General features: G+C 33.2%; 1 pseudogene; it reads left to right on the forward strand.

Moving 5' to 3' along the window:
* The first annotated feature begins 764 nt into the window (after positions 1-764).
* On the forward strand, positions 765-10,965 carry LOC122293811 (annotated as a pseudogene).
* Positions 10,966-20,250: the final 9,285 nt, after the last annotated feature.

Genomic DNA, 20,250 nt, shown 5'->3' on the forward strand with positions numbered 1-20,250 from the left:
TTGTGGTTGGTAAGTCAAGGTTACGAAAATATAGGGAGGGCAAAGGAGAGTTAAGGCCCAGATTGGTTACACAAAACCAAAAAATTTAGTTTATCTTATTTCAACTTATCATTATAACTTTTTCAAATCTCTATACAAAATATAATAAATAATTTTACTTTTTTAAATTTGAATACAAAATTAATATTATAAAATTATATTATAACAATATTGTATTTATTACTATTTAGGGAAGAGAGAGTGACAAAAGTGGTGGCTGTGATCATCAAAGTTTGAAATTTAAAAATATACTTTGCTAAATGAAAAACCCTATATACAATCGATATGTGCAGATGGGACGCAATCATCTGCCAGCTTGAATTTCACTTTCTTCTTTTCTTACTTCCTCTTTCTCTCTTTTTTTTTTCCTCAGCAGATGGCCCGTTTTTTCCCTCACCTACTCTCACAAAATGCACTCCCACTTTCTCTCTAAAGGGTTTTCTATATTTTGTGCTAGCAAGAAGTACTTCATGCAACCAAGGAACCCGATCTTGAGGGAGACGCATTCCACAAATCCACTGTTGTCTACAAACCACAACTAGTGTGTGACAAGCTCAAGCCTCCTCCTAGTAACTAGCATAGCCTTATTTCAACCACTCAGCAATGGTATGATTTACTTAGACTTAAAACTCAAAAAGATTAAAAAAAAAACAAAAAAAACAACAACAACAGCAAGAGAGAGAGAGAGAGAGAGAGAGAGCATACCCACTACAGAAGAAAGAGCCATGGAGATTAAGTGGTTGGATGAGAGGAGTGAGAAAGAGAGATGGTTGTGAGGTTGGCGTGGAAGAGCATTGCTTGGTGCTTGCTCCTCTTTTTGGCTCAATGGATCTTCTGCAGGTGGCGGTGGTGGTAGTATTACTGTCGTTATTTGATACTCCTATTATTTAAAATGCTCTAAGTTTATTTGATTTAGGGGTATTTCCATCTAAGAGATGCTTTTTGTTCATTTGTACAAACAAACTCAGAATTTTAAAACTGAAAGGATCTTCCATTGGTTATCTAAAGGATCTTCGATCACTCAGTTCATCTCCCACCGTAAGTTGTCCGAAAATTTCCACATGATTATAAGGCTAGAATGCTTGAAAATTTAATAAACACCTTTAATTCACCTTTAGCTTTTTTATTTGAATAAAAACCACCCAGATGATGCAAATGGCCATGGTCCATCATCTTCCCCCACCACATTCAAGAAACAGTCTAGTATAAAATCACACAATCAAGAAATCATGAAATAGAAGGAAGTAAAAAAAAGTGCTTTACCGTGAATGTCGTAGAAATCCTGAACAAAAAACATAGAACTAGCTTAGACAAAATAATTGAAGAAAGCTATATCCCAGAAAACAAACAAGGAATTAAAAAGAGAGAGCCATACGAGAAAAGAAGAAATAGAAGAAGAAAGAGAAAGAAGTATAGGTTTATTTACAGAATAAAGAATTTACGTGAAATAAAATGTTTTATTGAATTTTGAAACATGAAATAGAAGAAGTAGATTAAGATATTATTTTTAATATTATTTTTTATTTTGAAATTTGAGAATGTTAAATTATTTTTTGTGTTTTGTTTGAAAGTTTAAAAAATTTATGATAATCAGTTTGAAAACATTTGTATAAATGGTATCTCTGAATATCTTCTGAACATCAGGAAATTAACTGACCTGAAAATGACACTCAAATATCTACCAATTGGTCACTCATGTAAAATCAATGACAAAAAATTTCATGAAGTGACGATGATAACATTATGAGTTTTTAAACGATTCAACCACAATTCCCATCCGTTCCCTCCCCAAAATGCAGTCAACCATTCAAGGGCGGCTCAATATAAATTGAGGCTTAAGGTGAAATTTAAGCTAGTCATTGATAATTATAATATAATAAAATTTGAATTATTATATGGAATATTTTTAAAATTTTCATTAAAATGAGATTTTATTTAAAATCTTTACATAAAGTTTTTTTGAATTTAGATTGAATATTACAACTTTAAATGAGGTCTCAATACAAATTTTGTACCTCAATTTAACAAGATCTTAAAAAATTATTTAAAATATAAATATTCATTGTATTTAATATTAAATTTAGTATTATGGCGCTTTGCACACATTGAAAAGTATAAAAGTTATTTAAAATTTTATTTAATGAAATAGTTTTTATTTTCTTCCAAAAAAATTAAAAAAAAAATACCTCATTTTTAATTTTGTGGACATTACATAGAGTAGAAGCCTTAGACAATGACCTAAATAGCCTTACCAATGAGCGGCCCTGCAAACATAGGACAACGTTTCTTATTTGTTTGGTTTTTAATATTATTTGTACAATAACTAGATTGGAAAAAAAAAAAAAAACAAAATATTAGAATTCCATTGCCCATTTATCAATTATACAAATATTATATTAACACAGCATTCGATACGTTGAAGTTTGACACCCGAATGATAAAAAAAATATTAGAATTTTATCAGCCATCTATCGTTTATACAAATAGCATATTAATATTATAACCAAGAAAGTCTTGTATGTTACGACGTTTAGAGTTTTGACATTACATCTTTTATTGTGTGTTTAGTTTTAAGTGTCATTATACAAAGATTAGACTGGAACAGAAGTCAAAATATTAGAATTTCATCATCCATTTATCATATGTAAAATACTATATTAACACACCATTAAATACGTTAAAATTTGACATTTAAATAATAAACTTTTACGCCAACTAGCTATCATTTACATGAACAATTTTAAAATGATTGATATTACAACGTTATTTATATAGAGTTTAAAAACAAATAAATCAAAAAAAAATTATTAATTAGAATTTCATCATCCAATATGCTAAAACTTGACACTTGAGTAATAAGAATTTCGTCATCCTTATTTGAAGTTTGACATTTAAATAAGGGAAATGCTTTCGGTCCCAATTTAAGTGTGTCCCGAATATTTTTTTTTTAAATTATTATTTAGTGATTAAGTAAGTATTTTTTAACGTTGTTGTGAATTTTGTTATTTTAAAAAACATATTTAAGAATATAAAAAAAAATGAATAAAAAAATACCTTATTCGGTAGGTTCTCGGGTACATCCCTCGAGGAATGTAATAATACCATTTAAATAATAAAATTTGATACAAACCAGCTATCGTTTATAGGATCAATTTTAAAACGACCCGTATTACAATATCATTTGTAGATAGTTTAAAATTTTATTTTAGAATTATTTGTATTATAATGTTTATTATGTCTATTTTCTTTTTCTTATTAATAGAGATTAGAATATAGTTTAAAATTTAAAAAAGGTACAGCGTTGGCCAAACCTGGTATTCAAATTCGATTCAATAGGAGCCTGGATTTTTCCGCATAGGTGCCTTTCGGGACGACCGTTGCCTTGGAAATATTGTATATAAACCTGTAGAAGGTTTTATATATATCCAATGTGGGACTTTATAACTTTAGTTTCGGACAAAACCCACGGCCATTTTGACCCTCTCTCTCTCTCTCTCAAGCCCTGCCATGAAGCCATAGAAGTGTGATTTTGGTTGGAGTTTTAGTCGAAGTGGGTCGTAGTCGCAGAGCTTCATCCCTGTCGACCGAGTTCAGCCCGTCTCGGAGCTACGCATTGGCAACTCCTCCTCCCGCCGAATGGGAACCTTCGGTACGCTCCTACTCTCTAAGACGCGTACAAGAACGGCAAGAGCGGCGTCCAGAGGGTTCTTCACGACGCCTACAAGAAGAAGGAGACGTCGATTCTCGTCCGGCTTCGCGGGGGCGCGGACGAGTACGCCGAGTTGCAGGCTTGTATCGTGCCCAACGACCCGACCGGGAAGAAACAGTACATGCTCAGGTCGATCGCCGATCCGAATTACACCGTCTGCTTCTTGGATCGGACGGTGAGCCACCTTTGACTTTTCAATTCACTTGATGATGTATTGCTCACACGGGTATTGTCTTCTTAGATTATCAATACGTCTGATTTCGTTTTCTTTTGTTGGTAACGCTTTATATATATTTTCACACACGGGGGAGGGGGATTCGATCCTTGGTTCTCTTAGTGAGAAACCAAGGCGTTTCCAAGGTACGAAACTTTTTTGAATTCGTACAAATCTCCTGCTCGGAAAAAATGACCAGATTCCAAAACTTTTTTGCAAGAATTTGTCAAATTGGCATCAGCCCCAGAGGGAGCTGGGGGAAGTGCCCTAAAATAATGATATATTCGCCAATTGGTTCTCTGTGTTCTACAACTTCAACAGATCTGAGCCCAAGTATTGGCCCTAGCTGAGACCTATACTCCCGCAGTTTGTCTCCCGTGGATTTATGGATTAACATTTGGTGATTATTTATGGAAATGCTTCTGACAAGGTCATGGCAAGCTGACCTTGATGAGGCCCACTTGGATAAGGGGGGTTGTTCTTTTATTAGATCAAAAATGTGTTCTGGGTAGAGACCTTAGATTGGTTTTGGTTTATGCTTCGGCTTTGTTGGGTTTTTTTGGGAGGCTTTATTCTTTATTGTTCCACGGGCTTCTCCTCAGCCTATCTATGAGGATGATTTTTAATAAGGAGGCTTGACCTCAATCTTTATTAAAAAAAAGGAAAAAATCTTGTTCATCATCTGAAAGCAACTACTCTTTATCGCCCATAACTGTTTGATATTCATGGTCACCTTTTCTTTCCCCTAAAAAGTCACCTGTTTGCTGGTTTGGTTGTCACCTCCCTTTTTTAACCGACAGTCCTATTTGCTGACCAATTGTGAGTATGGTAGTTCATTACTTGTTTGATTTAGCTTGTTGTCAGTCCTATATAAGTTAGATGAACCGTCATTACATTGATTGTCTAAATATTGATTTCACAATGATAGCTCCTGCCATCGTGTTGGATGTCCCACGGGACTCCCAGGTAATGCAGGAGAAGATATTTGGGCATTTAATGCCAATTCTCGCTGTGAGTGCTATAGTTAGAATTAAGAAGTGCATCTTCCTCTGAGACTTTTTCTAACGAGATGTTGGCATGCCTAATGTCCTTTTTCAGAAAGTAATGGTCGGGGGAAACCATTGCTCTTCTCCATGTAAATGGAACACTTTCTCCCCTCAATTCTCCTTTCTGAAAAATTGTTGCCACGCATTTCCCGGATCCGTGTGCAGCAATGGATTCTGAAAGAAATGTTTCAATTTTTCTTCTGTTTTGTTACGGGTTGAGAACTTGGAAGACAGCTTTGAGGCGATCGACTCAAAACCAAAGCCCCTTGTTACAGTTTTGCTGTAAAATATTTCCCCAATCTCTCATTTTTTTTTTTTTTTGGGGGGGGGTGGAAGTCAGTGTCTCATATCTCAATGCTAGAAGCAGTCAGAAAGCAAGCAAAGACCCGTAAACAAAAATGTTGGCTTTCACTTTTTGACGGGGAAATATTTTCACAATTTTTCTGATTCTCTCTCCACATAAGCATGAGATTGTCTGCTTGACGGGGATTGCTGTCGACGACATTAATTACAGTATATGATTGTTGATTCGAATTTGGTTGCAGTTCAAATTCTTATTGAATCTCCTGTTGTCTATGAAATGGCAAGTTGCAAGTAAATTCCGAATCTTGAGTTGGGGCTAGGTATATTGTATTGTGATTATCCTCTTTAGAGTAATGACAAATACCGTCATGGGTTGTGCAAAGCGCCGCGCACTATTGAAATGAGTGGTTTAATTTTATGGAGCAATGGTACACGCTGCATGCCTAGGTAATTTTATCTTTAAAATTATAAAAATATACATACTAAAGTAATGCTCTCTCTCATTTAATAGAAGTAGGGATTGCAAATGGAATTTCTCAATTTTTACATATGGCATCTAAATTTTTACATAATGCAGGAGAAGATATTTGGGCATTTAATGCCAATTCTCACTGTGAGTGCTATAGTTAGAATTAAGAAGTGCATCTTCCTCTTGAGACTTTTTCTAACGAGATGTTGGCATGCCTAATGTCCTCCTCCAAAAAGTAATGGTGGGGGGAAACCATTGCTCTTCTCCATGTCAATGGAACACTTTCTCCCCTCAATTCTCCTTCCTGAAAAATTGTTGCCACGCATTTCCCAGATCTGTGTGCAGCAATGGATTCTGAAAGAAATGTTTCCATTTTTCTTCTGTTTTGTTATGGGTTGAGAACTTGGAAGACAGCTTTGAGGTGATCGACTCAAAACCAAAGCCCCTTGTTACACATTTGCTGTAAAATATTTCCCCAATCTCTCCTCTTTTTTTTTTTTAATTGCAAGTCAGTGTCTCATATCTCAATGTTAGAAGTAGTCAGAAAGCAAGCAATGACCGGTAAACAAAATGTTGTCTTTCACCTTCTGACAGGGAAATATTTTCCCAAAGTAAATTACTGGACAATTTTTCTGATTCTATTTGCACATAAGTATAAGATTGTCTGCTTGATTGGGATTGCTTGAAAATTTGAACACTTGGGTGATTTCTGTGTTTATATGCTTGGGGTTGGCATGTGCTCTATCAAACATTGTGGAATAAAATATTGTATTCTATTGCAGTCTTAGTTTTTCCCTCGCAAGAGATAGAGAAGCAATCCAGTTGTTAGTCTCTTTTAACTGTGCGACTAAACTTCTCTGCTAGTTAAAAACTACAGCATGCTACATGTAATCTACAGTACATCCTAGCTGCTTCTCTTCCCTTCGTCAGGGAAGCAAGGGAACTTGATTTTTCCACTTCCCAACTATTACAGGATTCTTAATTTTAATTTCTTCATTTTCTGATCTAGAGGAGCCTTCGGGTAATAAGTTGTTAGCCACCCCGTATACTTGCGGCGCTCCCATTTGACATGATTAAAATGCTTCTGCAAGAACTAATGGTGTTCTTTCCGGTCCGGTCTGGAAACAGGATATCCTGTAGACTCTGGGCAGTTGACCGCTTGTATTGTTTCATACACGGTTTGGCCAAGCCGTTATCCGGTATCCACACTACTTCTTGCCATTCAACAAAATTTCGTGGGATTTTAATGAATCTTGTGTTTATTTCCTTCACCTTTTTAGAGGTGGAGCTTACAGTAGTTGTTGGGTTCTCACTCTAACTTTTTAAATCAGATTTGATCCTGATTTTATTCGAACTTTTTAATTAATGTACCTTTTTGTTCGGTGATCTGAGGACAAATCGAGGAATTTGGAAATGGCTTTTTCTTTTTTTCTTTAGTTTTCTGATCGGATGGGAGAGGGCGACAGAATTTTGATAGGGGGAGTTGTTCGGCTTTTGGACGGAGAATTGAGATGGGTTTCTTTGGTACCTACCATATTCGGTTTTTCTGGTTTTGGGATTGGGTTTTGTATCGGTCTTGTTGCTGGATATTTATTTACATGAGTTTTAATATTCTAGAGGAATCTTTCATATATTGGATTGGGTTGATTTAGTCAATGCTCACATAATTTCTGGTCGTGGAATTGTTGATGGATTGATATATTGGATTGGGCTGATATAGTCTTGCAGAAATTTAATTTTTCATACATGTTGAGTCTGATATTAATTTAATAGGCCAAACAATCTTTCTTTTTTAATTTTTTAATTAACAAAAAATGGCTTGTATGAAAAACTAACCATTTTGTCTTGAGGAATTTTGATGCTTCATAATGTGTTTCTTGAATTTTATTTTTGGGTGTTTTCAAGCCATTGTTACCTCCTCGATGTACACGATTGTCAAAGAAAGCATTTGGTAACACAAGTTTGCTCTTCTTTACCATGTGTTTGTGGGTATGTTTTGATTTATTATTGAAACTTTTTCTTGACGAATACCATGACACCTTAGCCTGTTAGTATGGACATAATTATCAGGTCAATGAAGTGAAATAATATTATAAAATCATAGACTTTCTTCATGTATTATTTATGTTGGTTGTTTGTTTTAGATGTTCCTCAAAACATTTGTTTCATTTTATTTTTTTTTAAATTTTGTTTGCTTCGCTCTTCTTCTTCTTCTTCTTCTTCAATTTGAATGTCAGGTCTGTGCTGAAACTAGCATTTGAACCATCGACCCCATTTCCATATTGAACCCGTCCCGCTCCCACATTCCCCTCCCTCCCTCTCGTTGCCCAGAACCCTCGAGTGTCGTTGTCCCTGTCGTCGCCCAAGACTGGCGACTCATCGGCCTACCTCTGCCCATTGCCACCCAGTCTGTTTTCCCTACAGACCATTTCGAACAGGAGGGAGGAGTTCATGGGAACCACCCAGCACCCGCATCGCCCTCCCTCCACTAGTGCCACCGCGTGACGCACCTCAACTCGTTGCCGTCCCTCTCGTCGCCCAGCACCCGTGACTCCTACCTCTGTTTCGCCGCCCATCTGCTCAGCAACAAGAGGTAACTCCACATTATTAAGTTCTTTGTACTGAGAGAGGTAAGGTTTGGGGCAGATTTTTTCTTTCAGAGATGGGTATTGTGCTTAGGGCATGAAAATGTTAGTGAGTTGCAGAAAATGCTTTCTTGAAGTTAATGGTTGCTAGTGATGATCTTTGTTGGTTTATGGGTTAGCAAAATATATCACTTTCTTACTTATATTGTCTTGAGTTGTCATGCATTCTCTTTCTCTGTCTTGCGCTCTCTCGAATATCTTCAACTGGTGAATGGATGGCTGCTTCTTATAATTGTGTGTGTTTGATGGCTGTCTAAACTGTAATTAAGTAGAACATATCCACGTTTCAGAGTTATGAGTTTAAGATCAAGGTTAACCTGTCTTCAATTGTAATTGTGTATGGTTGTCAAAAAATGAGACATTGATGCCTAACATTTTGCAAAAGACTTGAGTTTAATGGGTGAGACAGGGGTTTCGAAAACAATTGTAGGAGTCCACCAGAACAAGGGAAATGGACCCTTGAAGGCATTTGATTCGTCATTTTCTGCATTTTTTGTTAAGCTCCCTCACACACTTCAGAATTGTCTCAAGGTTGGTCATCTCATTTGAGCCTAAATTGGATTACCGGTTGTAAATGTTAGTGGTAAGCTATAAAAAAACTCTCCTTTTTTGTCGGTCTCGTTTCCAAAGGTTAGCAAAGGATATGGAATGAGTAAAATTGGGGACCTATCAGAATGCCTAATACTTTGGGGAGGGTGTCATTTTTCGCTGTCATATATTTTACATTCAAGAACTATCAGAATGCCTAATACTTTGAGTTAATTCAAGGTGGAAGATCTGGTTACTTAAAAAAAACTTGGGTTAGGGTTAGCTTTTTAGTGTTTGTAGATATGATCAAACAAATACTGGGTAAACTACCTTGAAAACCCTCAAAATCATCCCATAATGATTCGAACAATGTCAATGATGGAGTGCTCAATACTCATTCATCCTTGAACTTGTTCAGTGCACCAAATTCTATTAATAGCTCGAAACCCACTTCAGCTTCTTCAAAACCTTCGAGTAATGGGACTCTTGCTCCTCACTTGTTGAGTATGAATTAATCCATTTCTATTTTACTCTACTCACAGGTGTATATTTTACTCTAATTGAACATCATATTATAGAAGTGATGGTTCAATTTGCAAACAAATTGGCTCAATTTTTCAAAAGATAAGGAAACCAGTTATGTCTTTAGTCACTCTTGATTACCTGTATCTGTTATCTTTTGCAGAACGGTATTATTAATCATTCATCCTCATAACTGCACTCTTGATTTTCTCATTTCATCACTCTTCTGGTGCTTTTCCGACTTTTCTGTAAAATGGATTTGTTGTGGCACTATTCATTAAACTAATTTATGTTTTTATCCTTTATTAGGTGGAATAATCTGGAGTGTGATTATATTGATTGTACTTGATCATCTACTTTAGAGTTGCTTCTATTCCGTGGCTTCTCAGCTTCCTTCCTACTATAACTTTTCTGGACTTGAATTTTGATTAGCTGTTGAAATTCTACCAACTTTTGGGTCTGACTAGTTTTGGTATGCATATGTTTCTGAATTAAGTAGCACAGTTCTTGCCAAAATCAGATGCATTTTTTTAATTCTACACATATTGTCAACCCATTAGTAAAAATTAGTGATAATAATGTTTAGTTTCTGATTTTGGTAAGATCAAATTTTGAAATAAGCTCTTACATTTTGTTTTTGGTGACACTTTTGTCAAGGTAAAGTCCTTTGGGGGTGTTTTGAGAAAGATTTGAAGTTTTTGAATGGTGTTTAAACAATATTTACGAATATCAAAACATAGAAATGGTGTTTGATTTTATCTTTGAATTGCTTTTGTGATTTTTTTTGTTTTTGTAATTAATTGCTTCTGTGAATTTTAATTGTGTATGTTTACATATCTTCACTTGGTTGTCCTGTTCTATGCATCTTGTTCCAATAGAGGTATAGAAAGTTTACCTTGCTTTTACTTTTTACAGCTGAAAAATGTTGGCAGCTGGTTAGGGAAGAAGCGTCATCTCAGAGTGGAAAGTGTACATTCTTAAACTGTTTTGACATGGGCTCTGGATCTAGAGCTTGTGCTGTGAAGGAGGGTGTGAGGTTGTACTTCAACATCAGAGCTGCTCATGTTGAAAAGGTGAGGCATTTTGCAATTGAGTCTACTTTAGTTGATGCATTGTCACAGGGAATGTCTGCTAAAGATGCAGCCAAACAAGCACAGAAAGAAGGTGCAAAGGTGGCAAAGTTGGTGACCCGGCAGTGTTTGGCACATATGCTGGTGGTTTCCTTAAAAAGCAAAGACTTGCAAAGGTTGGCTATCTTGTGGGAAGTGAATTGGGCAGTTGGGTTGGAGGTAGGATAGGATTTATGGTATATAATGTGGTTAATAGAGTGCATTGCTTGCTTCAATTTGTTCAAACTGAATAAAATGTTGTTCGTGAAATGTCAGAAGTAGCAGGTGTTTAGCTTCATCCAAGACGTGCAAAAACCAACTTCAAGTGTAGAATCAAACTTATTTCCATCGTCTATTATTATGAGTTTTTTGAGTGATGCATACTAAAGCTGTTAAATCTAAAGATTTTCACTCTACCAAATAGCAACCACTCTTTATAGCCCATAACTGTTTGATATTCATGGCCACCTTTTCTTTCCCCTAAAGAGTGACCTGTTTGCTGGTTTGGTTGTCACATTCTTGCTTCTCACCCTATTGCATTCCTTTTTTGGAATTGGTTTCTTATTTTTTCTCTGTACCTAGTGTTTTTTGTTTGGATCTTTGATGCATGAGTGGCTTTTTAGTTCATTATTCTTTGGGTTGTGAAGTAATTCTTTTGTGTAGTTGAAGCTGATTCTATTAGTCAGTTATTATTAACCTGTCAGTATGATAGTCTGTGTAGCTCCATTAGAAGTTGCTATTTCACATGGTTTAGAATTCTCATAGTACCACCAAGTCATTCACATTTTTTCTTTTGAAATGCTTTTGGGTAATTGAACACTTACGGTGGAGGAAGCTATTCTATTTATGATGCTTCTCTAAAAATGCCTCCTTGGCTGGATGTCTGTGCTTCAAACAAATAGAATCATGCTATCACTATTGTCCCAAAAAAAGAAGAAGAAGAAGAAGAAGAAGAACGAAACAAAACAAAAATGAAAACAAAACAAAAACGAAAACAAACAAAAATACAAAAACAAAGGGTGGCACTCTCTAGTGTCAACTGTAAAGCTTCTCTAAATAGTAAAAGGAGCTTCTACTCGAACTTTTTAAAAGTTACCACTATTTCATTCGTTATTTTGTAAATTATATTTTTATTTAATTGTGAATGATGCTAAATCAAAGTCACAAATATAGAACAATTGAGTAAACGTACCCTTTTATCCATCCAATCACACAACTCAACCTCCAAAGAAGTACAATATCCTAACCGTCCAATGCACATCAAAGGCAAGGAAAATCATCGAAATAATATAATATCGTGAATTCAAAATTGTTATAACATCGACCATAGGGGTGTCCATGGGTATTGTAATGCCAACGCCTCTATAGATCATTATATATATAGGGAAATATTCTAGTCACAAAGAAATTACATAAAAAATATTTCACAAACTGAAATAACTTGATATGGTTCGTAAGATTATAAGGTTATTTTTATTGTAAAGTAGATCTAATGAATCAGATGAAACTACATTAGTTTGTTAGATTATTTTTGTATAATTCTTTTGTAGATGTAGCAGTATTCATATATATATATATATAACAAGTTTTCAAAAAATTAAGAAAGAAACGGACAATTCTCTTAATAGTCCAACTGTCAATTATTGCTTAATTAGGTCATTAACGAAATAATTACCATCTTCATGAGTATAATCTTTATTTGGGATATTAATTCGGTAAGAAATAAGATTGCAATGGAAGAAAAAGTAACCTGGTTTTCAATGTCACTATACACGCTGGCCATGCCCAGTGTGTTTTTAGCTCTTGGTCTGTGGATATTTTTTTATTCCACTTAAAGACATGTCACTATATACGCTGGCCATACCCAGTGTGTTAAAATTAGGGATGTCAAATCGTGTTAAAGGATTGTATTCGTGTTGTGTCAAGACATGTATATTATACTATATGGGTCAATCTGAACACGACCCATTAAGTTTATCGTGTCAAAATCTTAATTCTTAAAACAACTCATTAACATAACGGGTTATGTCGTGTCAACCTATTTTAACCCGTTAGTGAATATTACGAAATAGGTTAACCCGACCCGTTCAACTCGTTTATGTGCATCAAACAGACATAAAATTAACCCGTTTATCCTTATTAAGTTTAGCATAATTTTATATAAATATTAAAATCACAAATCTATAAAAAATATATATATATATATATAACTAACCACAAGTCTAAAATTACAATCAAAACAATAAAAATATCAAAATTAAAATCTCAACAATTTTTCTTTTAGGTATAAGGGTATAATTGTAACTTTAACTTTATTAACGGGTCAAAACAGGTTTACTTGTTATCAATCCTTTAAGCAATCGTGTCTTAACGGATCAACATGTTTTGACCGAACCCGTTAAGACTAAACACAAATATGTTATTATGGTGTCGTGTTCGTATTAAATTAACAGGTCATATCACATATTGCCACTTTTAATTAAAATGCGGTGTGCTCCATGGCAGAACTATTGGAAGTATGGTAACTGCTCAGGGAAAGTTTGTTATGGGTGCACAGATCCTCCCACTCTACAGTTTCTCTTTCATTTCCTCTGTGTTTGGCGCCATATCATTTGCTCGTCGAGCTCTCCTCTCTCCGGTTCAAGCATCCCTAGAGAACTCCGGCTAAGGTAAAAATTTTGAAATTTTTTCTTCGCTCCTCCGATTGCGATTCACAGCTGGAGCGTCTTCTACTTGTGTCTTCATTTCTTCTAGATCCTCAATTCTCTTTTTGGGTGATTCACAGCCGAAGCATTTTCTACCTATATTTATCGTTCATGTTCCAGGTAAGGCTCTCAGTCATTTACCTCCAGTCTTCGAATCTATCTACTTTTTAATGTGTTGGTACATTTCCTCCCTCAAGAGGAATATTTTCAGCAATTTTCTATAGATGAAGATTTTTCTCGTTGTTTGTGACCTGAAGAATCTGGTTTAAAGCTTTGATTCCACTTCTGTCCTTTTCTTTTCCTATAGAAAATTTTCTAATAGTTCCATGTAGGGACCTCTTTCCCATTACCCTTGAACATCTTTTTCCTCCACTATTGTAGGTATACACTCTTCGTACTGACAAACTCTGCTGTCAAGAAATATATTACACCACCATATTAGGATCAGCCACCCACTTTCTTTCTATAATTTCTTGTTCAATTGTATAGCTTTACTTTCCTTGTATATAGCAGAATTATAGGCACAATTGTTGCATCTTTTTCCTTTAAATACTAATGTACATTATTTTAGAATAAATGAAGGATATTGTTTTCCTTCATTCAACATTGTATCAGAGCCCATCTTGGGCTTCTGATTTGTTCCTTCTTCACGTCCTAATTTTTTTCTTCAAGTTTCTCTCATGGCTACTGCCTCTGCCCTCCAATCTTTTACTTCACCATCCATTAGTGATGTTTCTTCCCCATATTTTCTTAATTCAGCCGACCACCCCAGTGCCATTTTAGTCTCCTTTTTTCTAAATGGATATAACCATTCAACATGGCGTAGAGCCATGAAGATGGCTTTTAATAGTTATATTTGATTATTTGACCTTAGGAATGTTGTTACGTATCTATTAAGTTGCAACTTATAATTTTTCCCTAGAAAGCTCTTTTTAGCACCCACATTATAATCAAATGTAGCGGCGACTATGAGAACCAGCTAACTCCGCGTTGTTATTTCTAGTGATAGTCACGATTCAAGCAGGTTTTAGTTTTTTAGTACAAAACATTATGTCAACAAAAACTATCATGAATGTCATCTAATAAATAAGTATTTTAATTTTATTCAAAATTAATTTTTGATATTTTATTCAAGAGAAAATTGTTTAAGTCTATCAAACTATGAGCATTAATCATCATTGCTGATCAATCTAGTAGTTAGCTTGAAACAGGTTTATCACATACTCTTGCGGCCTTTTGATCATGATCTCTCCTAAAGTCGGTTTTGGTTGGTTAGTACTTCTGACCCAAATGAATAATTATTGTGCTAAAAATATGAGTTTTCAAGTCCAAAATATTATTTTCAACAAATACTATAATGCATAGCATCTAATAAATAATCATAGTCACTCAATCTAGGAGGTAGCTCAAAAACAAGTCTATGGTATACTCTTTTCATCTCAACCCATCTCATCTTATCATTACAATTTTTATAAATTTTCATACAAAATATAATAAACAATTCAATTTTTTCAAATCTCAAAATAAAAATAATATTCTAACAATATTTTATTCAATTTTCAAATTTCATATCAACTTATTTCATCTCAACTCACTATTCAAACCTAACCTAACCTTAAGCATCCATCTGAACCACGACCTTTTGATCGTGCTCTCTTCTAAAGCCGGTTTTAAACTTTTATGTTTGATTGGATGGTATTCGTAACTTAAAAGAATAAAGAATAATTGTTTTGCTAAAAATATATGTTTTTTAGTCCAAATATTAGTTTCGAATAAAAATATCATGCATGTCATCTAATAAATAAGTCTTTTAATTTTTTATTTTATATTTTATTTAGAAGAATATTGTTTGGACCTATCAAACTATTAGCATTAATCATTATCGCTGCTCAATCTTGCAGCTAGCTCGAAAACAGGCCATCTATGATCTACTCTTGCGTATCATTTTGAACCACAACATTTTGATCGTGCTTTCTCCTAAAATCGGTTTTGGACTTTTATGTTTGATTTATTGGTATTTCTTACTAAAAAAAATAAATTATTTCAATCGAAAATATGAGTTTTTGAATCCAAAACATTATTTTTGACTCAAAATATCATGAATGTAATTTAATAAATAAGTGTTTTTTTCATTTAAAATTGTTATTCAATATTTACAAAAGAAAATTGCCACCTTTAGTAGTTGGTTTTGTGTTTTTTTTTTTTTTCCTTTTAAATTGGTTTGTATTTCTAACCCAAAAAATTATATTCATCATCTTCACACACTACACATCATTTTTTTTAATTTTCTTTTCTTACCAAATGTGTAGTATATGAATGATGAGTAGAAAAATTCAATAAGTTTAAGAAGAATAAAGCCCAAAAATAAAAATTAGTTTAAAAAAATATATATGGTATGTGATGTGTGTGGATGATGAGTAGCAAAACTTGACTGACCTATACGTGGGTAGCGGCAGCTATAAGAACTAGCCAGCTTTGCGTTCTTCATGCTAGTGAGAAACTAACTGGTTTTTTTTTTTTTTTTTTTTAATTTAATTTAATTTATTTTTTTATTTTAAATCTTTTTCTTTTTTCTTTTTTCTTTTTTTTTTAGGGGACATTTTTTTGTCTCTCCCATTATCGCTTTGGCAATCAAAACTCTAAAGTCCAAATTTAAAACTCAGATCTTGAAATTGTTGACTGTTCAGAATTACCCGTAACTGCAATATCCATATGGGTCTGTAAATATAGATTGACGCGTGTGAAGAAAATTAATTGGAATAGATGTTTTACGCCCATCAACTTTTTTATTTATCTCTTTCCTTTGCTATTTCTTCGTCCCTTTCATCTAATTTTTCTTTTTCTTATTGCAGGTGATTTTTCTTGTTTAATAGGGAGAAAAACATAAATACAGAGAGTGGAAGTAATTACCTATCTTCCTGTATTTACACTGGAAAACTCTTCCACAAGTCATGAAGCATACCTCTATATTAGCCCTAATAATAAACTAGAGAACTTGGACCAATAGAATAAGGAAAAAATACTTGTTTTCTTTAGGTATGGTTTTCATTATATAAAAACCAACCATAAACTTCCATATATTTTGTATACACAAATTTCATTCACCTTCCTCGGCAACCATCTAGAGAGTACAAAAATAGTTTGAGCATATATCTCTCATCATTGTTGAGCTTCCCAGAACCTTGAAGTTTTGAACAATAAAATAAAATTTCAACTTCATAAAAAGTCATAGAAGAAAAAAATTGCTCCTGGTTCACTTAGATTTAAAAGTGATTGTCTCATTATTCCAACAGTAACTTCCAAAATTCAAGTAAAGAGACATATAACAGTGATCAATATAACAAAAATTGTTACAGAATCAAACTTGAGTTTTAACAAAATTTTGCCAAAAAAGTGTGTAGACAAACAAAGTTCAAGCGTGACCACACAAATACATTTACATACAAAAATATGTAACAAACATACCCCAATTGCTTACCTTTTTCTCTGTCAAGAAATTGTTACACATTAGAAGCACCGATGAGCTCACTTAGAGGGCGAGTGGCCTCCAAGAATTGCATGAAAGAGAGAGAGAAGAAAATTATAGGGTTATGTATTGATTTCGAATTAGAGGATTTCCTCATACACCCGTGACAAACTTCTCCTAAGTTTGACCAGGGTTACCATATTTAGACCTCATTAAAAGACAAACACATGCCTCATTAAGAATGGGCCTAAGCTCTTAAGGGTATTACATACTACATACTAGAATTATTAATGAATTGGACTTAATTAAAAGATTAACAAAGTGTAAATGACAATAAGGCCAACCCAACAAGAATAGACCATAAGCCCACTGCATACTTGCGCTCTGGATATAATTCGTTAATATAATAAAATTTAACGTAAATTTGCTATAGTTTATTAGAAAAATTATAAATTAATAGACATTTGAATATAGTTTTAAATTTATAAAAATGTCTCCCTTGTGTGGCAGGAGATAGGTGCAGGATTTGAGAACATTACTAGTATTGCATTGCTAGTATTGCCAATGTCTACCGGGACAAACGTTGCGCTCGAAGTATTGTATATAAAGGTGTAGAAGCTTTTATATATATATCCAATGTGGGACTCTCCCTCTCTCTCTCCCTCTTCACAACCCCTAAAGCTGAAGGTTATAAACTATTCACATTGCAATTTGTTTTGAATATTTCATCTTGAATTCTTGATGTATTTGTTATGTATTTTGTATTTGTTGAGAACTTGAGGGCACTGGGCGACCGGCAGCCTGCCATTTTGAATGGGACCGAAAGATTGACCAAGCCTGACCTTTCCCACCCTGGACCGGACCGAACCGAAATCACCCCTAGCTGCAAGCCGACGGACATAGCTCAAATAGAGGAGAAATGAGGAAAATTTGGTCTGAAGTTCAGCCTTAGATCTAGTGTACCGAAAATGCAGCATGAGACTTTTTGGTCCTTTAAAATAATATGATATTGAAGGGCAACCGATCGGAATAGTACACGAGAACCGTACATAGATAGACTCCTAGAAAAATATTAGAATTCCATCAATCTTCTATTTTATACGAACACTATATTAATATCACATCCAATAAAATTTTGTATATTGTAGCATTTATTGTGCGTCTAGTTTTAAATAAAATTTATGCACATATTAACCGGGAAAAGAAATTAAAATTATTTGAAACTCATCGGACATTTTTTGTGCGTCTAGTTTTTAAAAAAATCAAAATTTTAAAAAATGGTATTACAATGTTTCTTGCCTGTCAAGTCTTTAATATTATTTATACAAAAACGAAGTTGAAAAGAAAAATCAAAACATTAGAATTTCATCCGCCATCTATGAATCATACAAATATTATATTATCGCAAAACTTAATACATTAAAGCCTGACATTCCAATGATAGAAAAAAAATATTAGAACTTTATCAGCCATCTATCATTTATACAAACACTACGTTAATGTCGCATCCAATAAAATTTTGTATATTACAACGTTTACTGTGTCTTGATTAAAAAAATAGTTTTAAAATTGTTGGCATTACATGGTTTATTTTAAAATAATTAATTTTAAAAGAATTGGTATTATTGCCTTTTTTATGTTTCTAATTTTAAATATCATATACAAATACTAACCTGGAAAAGAAATCAAATTATTAGAATTTCATCATCCATTCATCATTGATATAAATATTATATCAACGCAGCGTTCAATATGTTAAATTTTGACATTTAAATAATAAACTTTGATACTTTCCAACTGTCATTTATACGAACAATTCTAAAATAGATTGATATTACAACTTTATTTATATATTGTTCAAAAATTAATTTAAAACAAAAAAAATTATTCATTAGAATTTCATCATTCAATACTCTAAAATTTGACACTCGAATAAAAAGAATATATTAGAATCTCATTAGATACCTATCGTTCGTACTACAAACACTATATTATTAACCTATCCGATAAAATTTTGTACAGTATAGCATTTCCTGTGTGCCTAGTTTTAAATATCAATTACACATACATAAACACCGAAAAGAAATCAAAATTATTTGAAATTCATCTGCCATTTCTTGCGTGTCCAGTTTTAAGAAATATCAATTTTCAACAAAAATGGTATTACAATGTTTCTTATTTGTTTGGTTTTTAATATTATTTGTACAATAACTAGATTGGCAAAAAAAAAAACAAAATATTAGAATTCCATTGCCCATTTATCAATTATACAAATATTATATTAACACAGCATTCGATACGTTGAAGTTTGACACCCGAATGATAAAAAAAATATTAGAATTTTATCAGCCATCTATCGTTTATACAAATAGCATATTAATATTACAACCAAGAAAGTCTTGTATGTTACGACGTTTAGAGTTTTGACATTACATCTTTTATTGTGTGTTTAGTTTTAAGTGTCATTATACAAAGATTAGACTGGAACAGAAGTCAAAATATTAGAATTTCATCATCCATTTATCATATGTAAAATACTATATTAACACACCATTAAATACGTTAAAATTTGACATTTAAATAATAAACTTTTACGCCAACTAGCTATCATTTACATGAACAATTTTAAAATGATTGATATTACAACGTTATTTATATAGAGTTTAAAAACAAATAAATCAAAAAAAAATTATTAATTAGAATTTCGTCATCCAATATGCTAAAACTTGACACTTGAGTAACAAGAATTTCGTCATCCTTATTTGAAGTTTGACATTTAAATAAGGGAAATGCTTTCGGTCCCAATTTAAGTGTGTCCCGAATATTTTTTTTTTAAATTATTATTTAGTGATTAAGTAAATATTTTTTAGCGTTGTTGTGAATTTTGTTATTTTAAAAAATATATTTAAGAATATAAAAAAAAATGAATAAAAAAATACCTTATTCGGTAGGTTCTCGGGTACATCCCTCGAGGAATGTAGTAGTACCATTTAAATAATAAAATTTGATACAAACCAGCTATCGTTTATAGGATCAATTTTAAAACGACCCGTATTACAATATCATTTGTAGATAGTTTAAAATTTTATTTTAGAATTATTTGTATTATAATGTTTATTATGTCTATTTTCTTTTTCTTATAAAAAAAAAATTTAAAACTTTGGTAACACGGGACTTATTTTGTGTTTAGTTTTAAATGTCAATATACAAATATTAACCTAGAAACGAAAATAAAAATATTATCATTTATTATCCATAAAGGTATTATATTATATTAATTAATAGAGATTAGAATATAGTTTAAAATTTAAAAAAGGGACAGCGTTGGCCAAACCTGGTATTCAAATTCGGGTCAATCGGAGCCTTGATTTTTCCGCATAAGTGCCTTTCGGGACGACCGTTGCCTTGGAAATATTGTATATAAACCTGTAGAAGGTTTTATATATATCCAATGTGGGACTTTATAACTTTAGTTTCGGACAAAACCCACGGCCA

The sequence above is a fragment of the Carya illinoinensis genome, chromosome 14 (assembly GCF_018687715.1).
Source record: "Carya illinoinensis cultivar Pawnee chromosome 14, C.illinoinensisPawnee_v1, whole genome shotgun sequence".
NCBI lineage: Eukaryota > Viridiplantae > Streptophyta > Magnoliopsida > Fagales > Juglandaceae > Carya > Carya illinoinensis.